At 38.9% G+C, this 12,717-nt stretch overlaps 1 long non-coding RNA gene across 1 annotated transcript; it reads right to left on the reverse strand.

The window, feature by feature from the left end:
- Positions 1 to 650: 650 nt before the first annotated feature.
- Positions 651 to 11,882, reverse strand: LOC105496894 (uncharacterized). The gene is made up of 3 exons (XR_011608581.1): positions 11,683 to 11,882; positions 1,032 to 1,140; positions 651 to 765 (listed from the first exon to the last, which is right to left on the reverse strand). It is a non-coding gene; the product is annotated as an uncharacterized lncRNA (long non-coding RNA).
- Between the last annotated feature and the right edge of the window lie 835 nt (positions 11,883 to 12,717).

Raw genomic sequence — 12,717 nt, forward strand, 5'->3', positions numbered from 1 at the left:
CTCTACTAGAAATATCCTTTTATTACTATCAAAATATTCAAGAGGAGCTGCTTTAAAAATTGTGATTGTTCATAAACCTATAAAATTGAACATCCTGACTACTTTAGATGATATGACATGTTCAATAATATTCTGGAAAAATATGCTATACACTGTTGGCCGTACACTCTGCAGCCATTCTTCCTATCCCCAGGATTTCTTCCTTGCTGGCTTAACTCCCATTAAAGAAGCTAAAAATACAGTATAATCACCTTTCTGGCTTTCATTGCACCAGGACATCAGAATGTGACTCAGTCCTGGCCACAGGGATTTAAATCTGACTCAGTCTCTGGGAAAGAATTTTTTCCCCTGTAAAAACAAACACAGGAGATACACTTCCTCTGCCCCAACATTGTCACTGCGTACCCTGTCAGGGAATGTGGAAACCATCTTGCAACTATAAAGTGATAATTGACAATGAAAAAAAGAGTCTAAGTGACATATAGAGTTACAAGATTTTATTCATCTGAAAGAATCAGTGACTATCTCAAGAATGGGTGACTCCCCAGATCAAAGTAGGATCGTAGGTGTACTGGCTGAGAATAAGGGGAAAGTATGGAGTCCTGTGGTTTGGATCAGGTTGCATTTTTCGTTGGATTTGTTGGAGATTATTCTGGTTGTGTTTTTGTTTCTGTTGTTCACACCTCTTGCTCATCATCAGCAAAATGCCAGAAGCGTGTTTTGAGAGCTGTTTTTCTAAACCTTGAGGTTTGTCTGTTAACAAAGCTTCAGGAGAGAGGAAGGGGGAAAACGGTATGGGAAAAGGGAAAAGAAATGAAGGAAATTTGATCACTCTGTTATCTGTCTTAATTCTTTTGTAAGATTAAACCATTACACCAAAGATGGTATAGTAGGAAGATAGGTCCTCATGACATTGCTGAACAGCTGAGCCAGCACTGGAGCCATGAAGAGCCTTAAAAGGACTCACCTGAGGCCCACTGAAGATCATCTCCCTAGATGAAAAATTAACTGATTTGGAACACTAACCATACCTTCAAAATTCCATCACGCAGCGACTAGATTCCTGTTTGATTTGATAACTGAGTAGATGATGATTGTATGCCAGGGGTCAGGAATCTTGAGAACATCTTATAATTCTTCCTATTATATAAAGCAGTAAATTTTAGAAGAAATTATAGTATACTATATAGCAGCCTAAGTATTGAGAGATATTCTAATTATAAAATTTATTCTCAAAATTTTCAAACCTATGGCAAGGTTGGAAAAGTTTGCAGCAAATATTTATATAACCACCACTTAGATCTATGATCAACAGTTTATTTGTTTTATCAATATCTATCTGTCCACCCATCTCTTTATCCATCCATCAGTTTATTTTATTTTCCATGCATTTCAAAGTCGACTGAAGAAATCAATACATCTCATAAATATTCAGTACACAAATTGTTAACTAGAGTTCACTATTCACTGGGTTTTTCTTTTCATATAAAATTTGATACATAAAATTAGCCTTAATTATACCATTTGCTAAGAGTTTTTTTTTCTGTTAGTTCCCCCACCCCAGATTTATGGGGGTAGAATTTATATAATGAAATCCACCCAGTTTAAGTGTATAGATTGATGGCTTTTGATGAATACATATGTTCATGTAACCTTTAAAATAATTAAGATATAGAATATTTCCACCGTCCCAAAAGATTTTCTCTTGCTCCTTTGCAACTAATCCTCTCTCCTCTCACCCTTCCCCCTGGCAATCATTAGGAACATATTTTAACCAAAATATTAAACTGATAAATAATTGTATGTCAAACATCTTAAAAGTTCATAAACAATGAATACATTAAGAAATTAATGACACATAAAAAAATCCATGCTAACCAAAAAGAAGACAAAGTAGATAGATATGAAATTCACAAAAATATATAATCAAATGGGCAGAAGATGTTCAGACTTTTTAATAGTTGCGAAAATACAAATTTAAACAGTAATGAAGTATCACTGTTTTCCTATTACACTGTAAAAAATTAAAATAAGATGAAGTATTTCCAGTGTTGAGAAGATGGAAAATGGTGAAATGTGAATTATTATAGATCTTTGGTTAAAATAATCTGGTGATAATGGTGATAGCCATTAAAATTAAAATTACTGACCAAGAGAGGCTAAATATTTCCCTCAGCTTGACTAAACTCTAGACAGGTTTCTTTCTGTCTCTAGATCCCTGACCACCCTCTCACCCCAGCCCTTATGAAATCCAGATGTCCTAACCACAGAGGTCCCTCCTTCCCTTTTCTTAGAGCATTTACTCTTTTTATCTGGTTCTTTGAGCTGCAATCTTTTCTCTTTTTAAAAAGATATTTGTTATATTCTTATGTAGTTCTAACAATTAAAAAATATTTTCTCCAGCTTTAAGATATAATTAACAAAATTATGTATGTTTAAAATGTACGTTGTAATATTTTGATATATTTGCATATTATGAAATGAATCAAGCTAATTAACATATCAGTCATCTCTTATATTTGTCATTTTTGTGGTAAGAGGGACAGTTTTGAAGTGAGTGTTAAAAACATGCTTGTATTGCCATAAATGGAGCATTAAGGGTGATTCTGGTGAGGCCTCAGAAGAAGAGAACTGTAGGGAAAGTCTGAAACTTCTTGGAGATTATTGAATTGGTCATGACCAGAATGCTGGTGGATATATGGACAGTGAAGACTACTCTGATAGTGTCAGAAAGAAATGAAGAATAAAGCACTGGAAACTGGGGAAAAGGCCATCCTTGTTGTAAAGTGGCAAGGAACTAGGCTGATCTGTGTCCATGCCCAAGGGCTTTATAAAAGACGTAACTTAAGAGTAATAAACTAAGATATCTGTTGGTACAAATATGGAAGCAGCAAAGCATTCAGGGTGCTCAGTGGCTTTTTGTAATTGCATATAGTAAAATTTGAGGGGAGAGATTTAAATACAGAATTTATAATTAAAAGGGAAGCAGGGTGGAAAGATTTACAAACTCTCAGGCTGCCATATAAAAAGCAAAAAAGCATGGTCAGGAAATAATACGAAGGTTGTGATCAAGTGACTCTTTGCTAAAGAGGTTAATGTTGGATAGATGGGAGCCAGATTCCATTTACCAAAATAATGGAAAAAATGACCCAAAAGGCATATTAGAGATCTTTGAGGCAAGCTAAAACCTTGAGGGCAAAGTTTCCAGAGACGTGTCTATGGGATCTCAGCATTTGCTGCCCAGTGTGGCCTTAAGTGTCTGTCCTTGCATTCCAGTGCAGCAATCCTGGACCATCCAAGCCCAAGGCTCAAGCCAGCCCAGGAGCAGTTCAGGCTACCATTCAGGAGGGCAGCACAATCAGTAAACTTTGACAAAGTTCATGTGGTGCTAATTCTGCAGGCTCAGAGCGTATAAGAGTTGTAGAGGCATGATTTCTTTCACTTAAATTTCAAAGGATGTCATAAACAAACTTGAGGCCCAGGCAGAGACTTGTCAGAGAGGCAGAGTTGCTGCACAGAGTCCCCACTAAAGCAATGCCCAAAAGAACTGTGGGGTTAGGGTCACTTGCAGAGAACTCAGAATGGTCAAACTACCAGCATGCAACTCCAGTCTGGGAGAATTGCAGGCATAAGACCCCCAATGCCTGAGACCAGTTGGATGGGATAAGTTCAGCAAAACCATAGGGGTGAGGCTGATGGAGGTCTTGGAGGGGGGCAACCCCCACCCCAGTGTGCCAGAAGTTGAGAGATTGATTCAAAGAAGAATATTCTCCAGCCTTGAAATTTGATGTTGTTTACCCAGTTGGGTTTTGGACTTAATTGGGATCTGTTACCCCTTTCTCCTTGCCTATTTCTCTCTTTTGGAATGAGAATGTCTATTCTATGCCTGTCTCATTATTTTGGAAGCATACAATTTGTTTAATTTCACAGTTTCACACCTAGAGGGGAATTTGCCTCAGAATGAAATATGGCTCACCCATGTCTGAGTTAGATGAAACTTTGGACTTTAGACTATTTGAGTTCATGCAGGAATTAGTTGACTTTGGGACTATTGGCATGGAATGAATGTATTTTGCATGTGAGAATGACATACATTTGGGGGGCTAGGGATGAAATGCTATGGTTTGAGCATGTCCCCCACAAAGCATTAGTTGGAAAATAAATCCTAATGCAACAGTTGTGGGAGGTGGGGCCTAATGGGAGGTGTTTAGGTCATGAGGGTTACATGCTCACAAATGGATTAATGCTGATTATAAAAGAGTTTGAGGCTGTGGGTTTGATGTCATGGTCCCTCTTCCTCTCTCTCACTCTCCCTTTGCTCTTCTGACATGGGATGCCACAGCAAAAAGGCCCTTACCATATGTGGCCCCTAGATCTAAAACTTCCCAGCTTCCAGAACTGTAAGTCAAATATTTCTGTTTATTATAAATTATCCAACCTGTGTTATTTTGTTATGGCAGTACAAAACAGACTTAGACAATACTTTAAGTAAGACACCATGAAATGAGACATAGAAGGTCATTATATATTGGTTAAGGGGTCAATTCATCAAGAGGATATAGTAATTTTATATATATATATATATGTACACACACACATATAATATATATATAATATACATAAATATATCCAACATCAGAGAACCTAAATATACAAAGAAAATATTAACATTAATACATCTAAAGAGAGAGATGGATTGCAATATAGGAATAGTAGGGGACTTCAGTGCCTCACTTCCAATAATGGACAGATCATCCAGAAAAAGAAATCAATACAGAAACATTCAACTTGGACTATACCTTAGACCAGTTGGCCTTAACAGACATATTCAGAACATTCCATCCAACAAGCAGAATATACATTCTTATCAAGTACACATGGAACATTCTCCAGTATATTATATGTTAGGCAACAAAACAAATCTTAAAATATATGAAAAGATTTAAATTATATCGAGCATTGTTTAAGACCACAATGGTATGAAACTAGAAATCAATAACAGGAGAAATGTTGGCATTTTTTTTAAATGTGAAATTTATACAACATGCACATAAACAACTAATGGACCAAAGAAGAAATTAAAAGGGAACTTCAAAAATGTCTTGAGACAAAGGGAAATAGAAACACAACATGCCAAAATGTATGGGATGCAGCAAAAGCAGTTCTAAGGGAATTTTATAGCAATAAATACCTACACTGAAAATATATATATATACCCTAATTAAACAACCTAACATTGTACCTCAAATAACTAGAAAAATAATAGCAAAGTAAGTGTAAAGTTAGTAGAAGGAAGGAAATAAGAAATATCAGATGATAAATAAATAAAAGAGACTTAAAAAACAATAGAAAATATAAAAACAGAGGGTGTTTTTTTGAAAAAAAAATAGACAAACTTTTAGCTAGACTGAGAAAAAAGAGAGAAGTCTCACGTAAGTATCAGAAATGAAAGAGAAGACCTTACAATTGATACCACAGAAATAGAAAGAATTATAGGAGACTTCCCTGAACCCATACACAAACAAAATGGATAACCTAGAAGAGATGGGATAAATTTCTAAACACATACAATCTGCCAAGACTGATTCGTGAAAAAATAGAAAATCTGAAAAAAACGATAATGAGTAGGAAGATGAAATCAGTAATGAAAGGTCTCTCCTCAAAGGAAAGCCTGGAACTGGATGGTTTCATGGCTGAATTCTACTAAACATTCAAAGAACTAGGTGTTTCAGCCAAGAGGGCTGACAAGTTGCAGCCAGGAGGAACACCTGCCACTGAGAGACCAGGACATGGAGCAAAACAGCACACTCCAAGCAGATCTTCAGGGGGAAGGTATTGAGAGAAAAAACAGGAAGGGCACAGGCATTGTGCTGAAGCTGGAGGAAGCTGGGGACTCTGCATGGGGATACCAAGCACCAGGACTCATTCCTGGCCCCCAGTGATTCTTGGGGAAGAGGTGAGTTAAACAAGCAAAGATACATCTGTCCACATACGTCTGGAATCCAGGAGTCTGGAGACTCCACAACCCCCCATGAACACTTGAGCTGGCAAAGAGACTTGCTTAGAGAGGTGATAGGGGCAGGACTCCAGCCTGTGTGGAGTCCAGAGGATTTGGTGTGGGAATGTTTGCAGTGGAGCACAGCCAGGAGTGCCTATCTCCCAGGATGCACTGATATGGTTTCACTGTGTCTCCACCCAAATCTCACCTTGAATAGTAATAATCCCCATGTGTCAAGGGCAGCGGGGCCAGATGTAGATAATTGAATTATGAGGGCAGTTTCCCTCATACTATTCTCATTGTAGTGAATAAGTCTCACAAGATCTGATGGTTTTATAAATGGAAGTTCCCCTGCACAAGGTTTCTTGCCTGCCAACATGTAAATCATGACTTTGCTCCTCATTTGCCTTCTGACATGATTGTGAGGCCTTCCCAGCCATGTGGAACTGTGAGTCACTTAAACATCTTTCCTTTATAAATTACCCTGTTGGGAAAAAGCTGAGTGTTGGGGGAAAAAAAAGCCGAGGCAGGGCTTGCTTGTCTGACATAATGTCCAGAGCTCAGGGCATAAAACACCTCCTGGCCTCTGGAATGAGTCTAGACTTGCTGGCTCCTTGCTTCTAGCTTAAACTAGAAGAACATGCTCCCCATTATCTCAAGTAGCAGAACATGTTCCATATGCCTCAAAGGAAATGCTAAACCGTCACAGCTGTAGATCATGTGCTTGCCCTTTCACCCCCACATTCTCACCACCTGTTTCTTTGTTTGATCACCAATAAATAGTCTGGGCTTCCAGAACTCGGAGCCTTCCAGAACTCCATTCTTGCATTGGCCCCCTGGACCGACTTTCTCTCTCATGCTACCTTTTCTCTTTCCTTTGATTCCGCTGGACTTCATCACCCCCAGGACATGGTGTTGGGTCTGATCACCCCAACATTACCCAGCCTTGGGTGTGTCTTTATTAGCAGAATGATAACAGACTAATACATTCACCATGCTCCTCTTGAAGACTGAAGAATTGGGTGACTGTTGGATGTAGACAGAGCAAGGGAGTGCCCTTGACTATAAGTTGAGGCCAGTCTGATCTGAGCATTCCTCTGTCTGCTGGCCTCTCCTGGGGTCCTAGTCTGGCTACAGGGCAGCCTCAGATACTCAACCAGGGTGCTTCCCAGGTGCTCTCAGACTGTGTCAGAGAGCTCCGTGAGCATTGCTTGCAACAGCCCACTACACCCTCCCCAACTATGACCTCTCTCATGCAGCTTTGCAGCATACACTAGCCCAGAAGCCACCCCCACTACTGATTTGATGGCATGCACATGCTGGTGGACCTTGCCTCCCCATCCCAGCTGTCCCATGTGTGCATGCACACCTCGCCACCCACTGCTGACAGGGTGAGACCACCCTGCCACCCACCTGCCCACCTCTACAACCCCACAATCCTGTATCCACTACTGACATGCAGAGACCTGGCCATGCCACCATTGCTGGCATTAATGTAGGCACAGAGGTCTGAGGCTCTGTACCCGATAATGCTCACCTCTGTTGCCACTGATGCCATTGAGAGTCCAAATACAGACACTGTCAACCCTACCCTTGCCAGCACCCCCCCCAGCACCATGCCACCACCTGAGTGCAAGTGTACACAGGAATGCAACAGCCCAAATCCCACCAGTACCCCTCTCCAACTGACACACACGTACCCCACCACACTGCTGCAGCTGCTGGCACATGTGACCAAGTACGGATCCCAGTGCCATTGCCCCAGTGAAGCACTTTGGCTGGCTCCACCCATCAAAGTATTATGGCCAGCAGACCAGGAATGCTTCAACCCTTTAGTGCAGCAGGTTTATACAATAACCAAAACAGCATGGTACTGGTACAAAAACACATAGACAAATGGAACAGAATAGAGAGCCCAGAAATAATGCCATACACCTACAACCATCTGATCTTTGACAAAGTCAAGCAAAACAAGCAACTCGGAAAGGACTCCCTATTCAATAACTGGTCCTGGAATACCTGACTATCCACATGCAGAAGATTGAAATTGGACCTCTTCTTTATGCCATATACATGAATGTGTATGTTCATCACCACACTATTCACAATAGCAAACACATGGAATCAATGTAAATGCCCATCAGTGATGGACTGGATGAAGAAAATGAGGTATATGTACACCATCGAGTACTACAGAGCCATTAATAAAAATGAAATCATGTCATTTGCAGCAACATGGATGGAGCTGGAAACCAATATCCTAAGGAAGCTAATGCAGAAATAGATAATGAAATAACACATGTTCTCACTTATAAGTGGGAACTAAATGATGAGAAGAAATGGACACAAAGGAGGAAAGTTGTTTGTATTTCTGTGGGTTCAGTGGTTATAACCCCCATATCACTTTTGATGGTGTCTATTTGATTCTTCTCTCTTTTCTTCTTTATTAGTTTAGCTAGCAGTCTATTTTATTAATTTTTTTAAAAAACAGCAGCTCCTGGATTCATTGATTTTTTTTGAAGGGTTTTTTGCATCTCTATCTCTTTTAGTTCCACTCTGATCTTGGTTATTTCTGCTAGTTTTGGGGTTTGTTTGCTCTTGGTTCTCTAGTTCTTTTAGTTGTGGTGTTAGGATGTCAGTTTGAGATCTTTCTAGCTTTTTGATGTGGGAATTTAGTGTATCAATTTCCCTCTTAACACTGCTTTAGCTGCATCCTAGAGATTCTGGTATATTGTCTCTTTGTTCTCACTAGTTTCAAAGAGCTTCTTGATTTCTGCCTTAATTTCATGATTTACCCAGGAGTCATTCAGGAGGAGGTTGTTCAATACCATGTAATTGTGTGGTTTGGGGGGTGTTTCTTAGTCTTGAGTTCTAATATGATTGCACTGTGATCTGAGAGACTGTTATAATTTCAGTCTTTTTCATTTGCTGAGGACAGTTTTACTTCCAATTGTGTGATCAATTTTAGAGTAAGTGCCATGTGGTAATGAGAAAAATGTATATTCTGTTTTTTCTGTGGAGAGTTCTGTAGATATCTACTAGGTCCACTTGATTCAGAGCTGAGTTCAGGTTCTGAATATCTCTTTGCTTTGAAATTGCCACTGTATGCCAAACACTTAATTATGTCCAGGAACTAGCAATGATCTGAGGACTACACTTTACAAAACACTGGTCTAGGGTTTAAGTTAGGTTTTGTGTTTGTGAATTCCATCGTACAATCAATTTACTTTATTTATTCTTAGATAATGTATGGTTAACAAATGTTTGTGGCAATTATGAAATTTAAAAACATGCAGCAAACACATCTAATAAAGGACAAAGTAGGCAATTTATTTATATTTTTTCTTATTTACTAGGACTGCAAACTGCCACCTGACACCATTTGGCAACCAAATATACAAGGCAAATTTTTGACTTTTTAAAAATTGACAAATAACATTGTTTGGTTTTATCATGTACAACATAATGTTTTGCAGTGTATATGCATTGTGAAATAGTTAAATCTAACTAATTACCAAATACATTGGTTCACATGGCTATAATTTTTGTGGTGAGATCTTCAGCTTATAGAGCAGACATTTTATCTTCAGTGCTTAAAAGATTTAAAACTGAACAACTTTAGATAGGGTCATATTCTCCTGATCTGCTATTTGCTTATTTCTTCCCTAGACCCAGTTTGGCTCTTCCATGAAGTATGTTACTATCTTGTACCTTAAAATCAGGGTTTGGGATCGCTGGTCTCTATTATGTACATACATTATTTGTGAACATCAAAGTTTTGGATGTATTAGTAGTGTGTGTGTATGTGTCTGTGTGTGTAGAGAGATAGAGAGACTAGAAATCATGTCAGTGCCCACATCTAAAATAACAAGCTTCTCTTTTATGCAAGCTGGCAGCTACCACACCTTGAAAGAAAATATTTACTTTCTCAGTGATTTTCATTTTTAAAACAAAATTGCAAAATCTCTGAACTACCTCAAAACAAAGCTTTTGTTGTTGCTTCTTATTTTTACTTAGAGACAGAGAAAGCCAGTTGGTACCATACAAATGCATATAAATCAGTGAGAACTCATCACTGTAAGGCTTTGGGGATATAAGTACTATCATATTCCTTTTTATTTCTTCATCTTAATGTACAGTGAAGCTAGGAGTAGCTGATATTTTAGGGCAGCCTGACAAGGCAAGGGAGACTGTTGAAAGTTTTAGTCAAGCATGAGTTTAGTTTGAAGCCTGTTGTTAGTCAAAGCTGGTGAGCAACTCCAAATTAGAGTCCTAGTGGTGTAATCTAAAATGTAGGGAACAGGCAAGTAGTTATTAACATGATACAAAGATTATAGAAAGAGAAGCTGACCACATCAAAGTACTCAGAGAACTAATCTATCTAGCCTTTTGCATAAGATGCAATGGCATGACCAAAAAGTTTACCCAAAGGCATGCAGAAGGGGTGGTATAGATGGAGCTCCATTTGTAATTCCTAATCTCACATGAAGTCATTATTCCTGCACTCTTGTATAAATCATCCTATTCAAGTTAAGATTAAGTTACTTAGTTATGCTCTCCTATATCCTTCAAAATTGCTATCATTTAGAGACCCACTCCAAAACCATGTGCATGTTTGTATATACCAGGATGATTTGCAAGCCCGGGAACAGGAGGGTAGAAGAAGATCTTGAGGCTGGGATTTAGCTAAGAGCAAGGGCCTTCAGGATATTAGCACGAGACTGGTTGGAGTCTCTGGGTTTGAAACCTTGGTTCACAATGTTCATTTATTTTGTCTTCTTTTTCTTTTTTCTTTTCTTTTCTTTTTTTTTTTTTTTTTTTTTTTTTTTGAGACGGAAACTCGCTCTGTCACCCAACACCCAAGCTGGAGAGCAGTGGCACGATTGCAGCTCCCTGCAATCTCTGCCTCCTCGGTTCAAGCAATTCTCCTGCCTCAGCCTCCCAAGTAGCTGGAACTACAGGTGCATGCCACCATGCACAATTAATTTTTGTGTTTTTAGTAGAGATGAGGTTTCATCGTGTTAGCCAGGATGGTCTTGATCTCCTGACCTCATGATCCACCTGCCTCAGCCTCCCAAAGTGCTGGGATTACAGGTGTGAGACACTGCGCCTGGCCCACAATGTTCATTTCTGTCCTCAATTCCACCAACAGTTTGGCAGTTATTTATTCATCTATACTCTAGGCTTATAATTCCATGATTCCTAAAGCATTCACCTCCCTTCTATCATAGCAAATTATGTTCATAGCCACACTGTGCACCTTGCCACTACCAGCAACTATTTTATTTTTTAAAGCGATGAACTAACTTCTTACAGTCATAGTGCTTCCCTACTCTAGTTTTGAACCCAACATGACCTGTGATCTTAACTCTTCTGTCACCTCTCAACACTTTAGATTTCTGCCCTTTATTCTATCTAACGTGAACCACACAGCCCATCACCCCAACCAGTCTAGTGATAATACGCTGAAGGCTCTTGGTTCTACCTAAATCCCAACCTAAGTGTCTGTCCAAGCTTTCAAATGTCACTGAAGAAAAATTCAACATCCATCAAGACTGGAAATATTGCAAATACATTATTTCCCATTTTAGCTTAGCTTTGTCCTTAGTATTGCTTGGCAATGTATTTATATGTCCCAAGAAGTTGCTTCTGCCATTGCTTGGAAAAATGTTTCAAATACTTACCATTCTCTGCAATTCCCTAATCCCAGTATATTGCTTCCCCAATGTATCCAAAATAAATACATAGTTATTATCCTATAGTTGCAAATATATCCTTAAAATCTTCTTTACATTTTGATAAATCATGATTCTTCCACTGCCACTAAGCTTCTTGAAAGATGATTCTGGTCTATCACCTGTTTTATATCTTCCATTCACTTTTGACCTCCTGTAACTTGAATCTAAATCTAAGTGGAGCTGTGGTTTCATGGCCATGATGTCATAGAGGAATTCAGCTTCCTTTGGAGGTGTTAGTGACTGTGGCCATGGCTTTCTAGTTGAGGCAGATCGAGCTTGTGGTGTGCAGCAGTTTCCTCACTAGGGCAGTTTTCAGTAGTGTTCCTATTTCTAGAAGTTTGTCTAAAAGTCTGGTTCCCAACCTCTCAACATTTTTATGGACTCCCCAGAATCACTTAATTTCTCATTGTTTAAATAGCCAGAGTCAACTTTTATCTCTTAAAATTAGGGCACTTTGCTCATAACATTATTTCTAAAAAAAGTATTTTAAAATAATATTTTGTAAGAACCAAATTCACAGGGCACTTACTGGTTCTAATACCTTTTCTCTCACTTCCCTTGGCTTTAAAGATAATCTTTCTAAAACATAAATTTGACTATATGACTTTCCTTGAAGACCTCCTCTTTGTTTCAGGATACAATCTAAACAACGTGCTTTTACATTTAAAACTCTTCAAGAGATGGCTGCTACCTAGTCTCTACCTCCCTGTTCAAATACAGTGGATTGTTCACCCACCTCCATTGTTACTGATGTTCTTGAATTTTTGCTAAAGTGTATTCTAACTCTAGGCTTTTGTGCATTTGTCCACGTGTGTCTGGAAGGGTGTTCCTTCCTTCTTCCTTCTCACTAACTCTTTTTATTCCAAACTTGGCCAATATTTTTACTTTCACTGAGTGGTTGAAGATATCTGAGTACCATGTCCTACCTCTGACCCCCTACTTTTATCCCAGTCTAGATTAAATTTCCTTCAGCTCCACTCT

Source organism: Macaca nemestrina, chromosome 10 (assembly GCF_043159975.1).
Source record: "Macaca nemestrina isolate mMacNem1 chromosome 10, mMacNem.hap1, whole genome shotgun sequence".
Classification (NCBI taxonomy): Eukaryota; Metazoa; Chordata; class Mammalia; order Primates; family Cercopithecidae; genus Macaca; species Macaca nemestrina.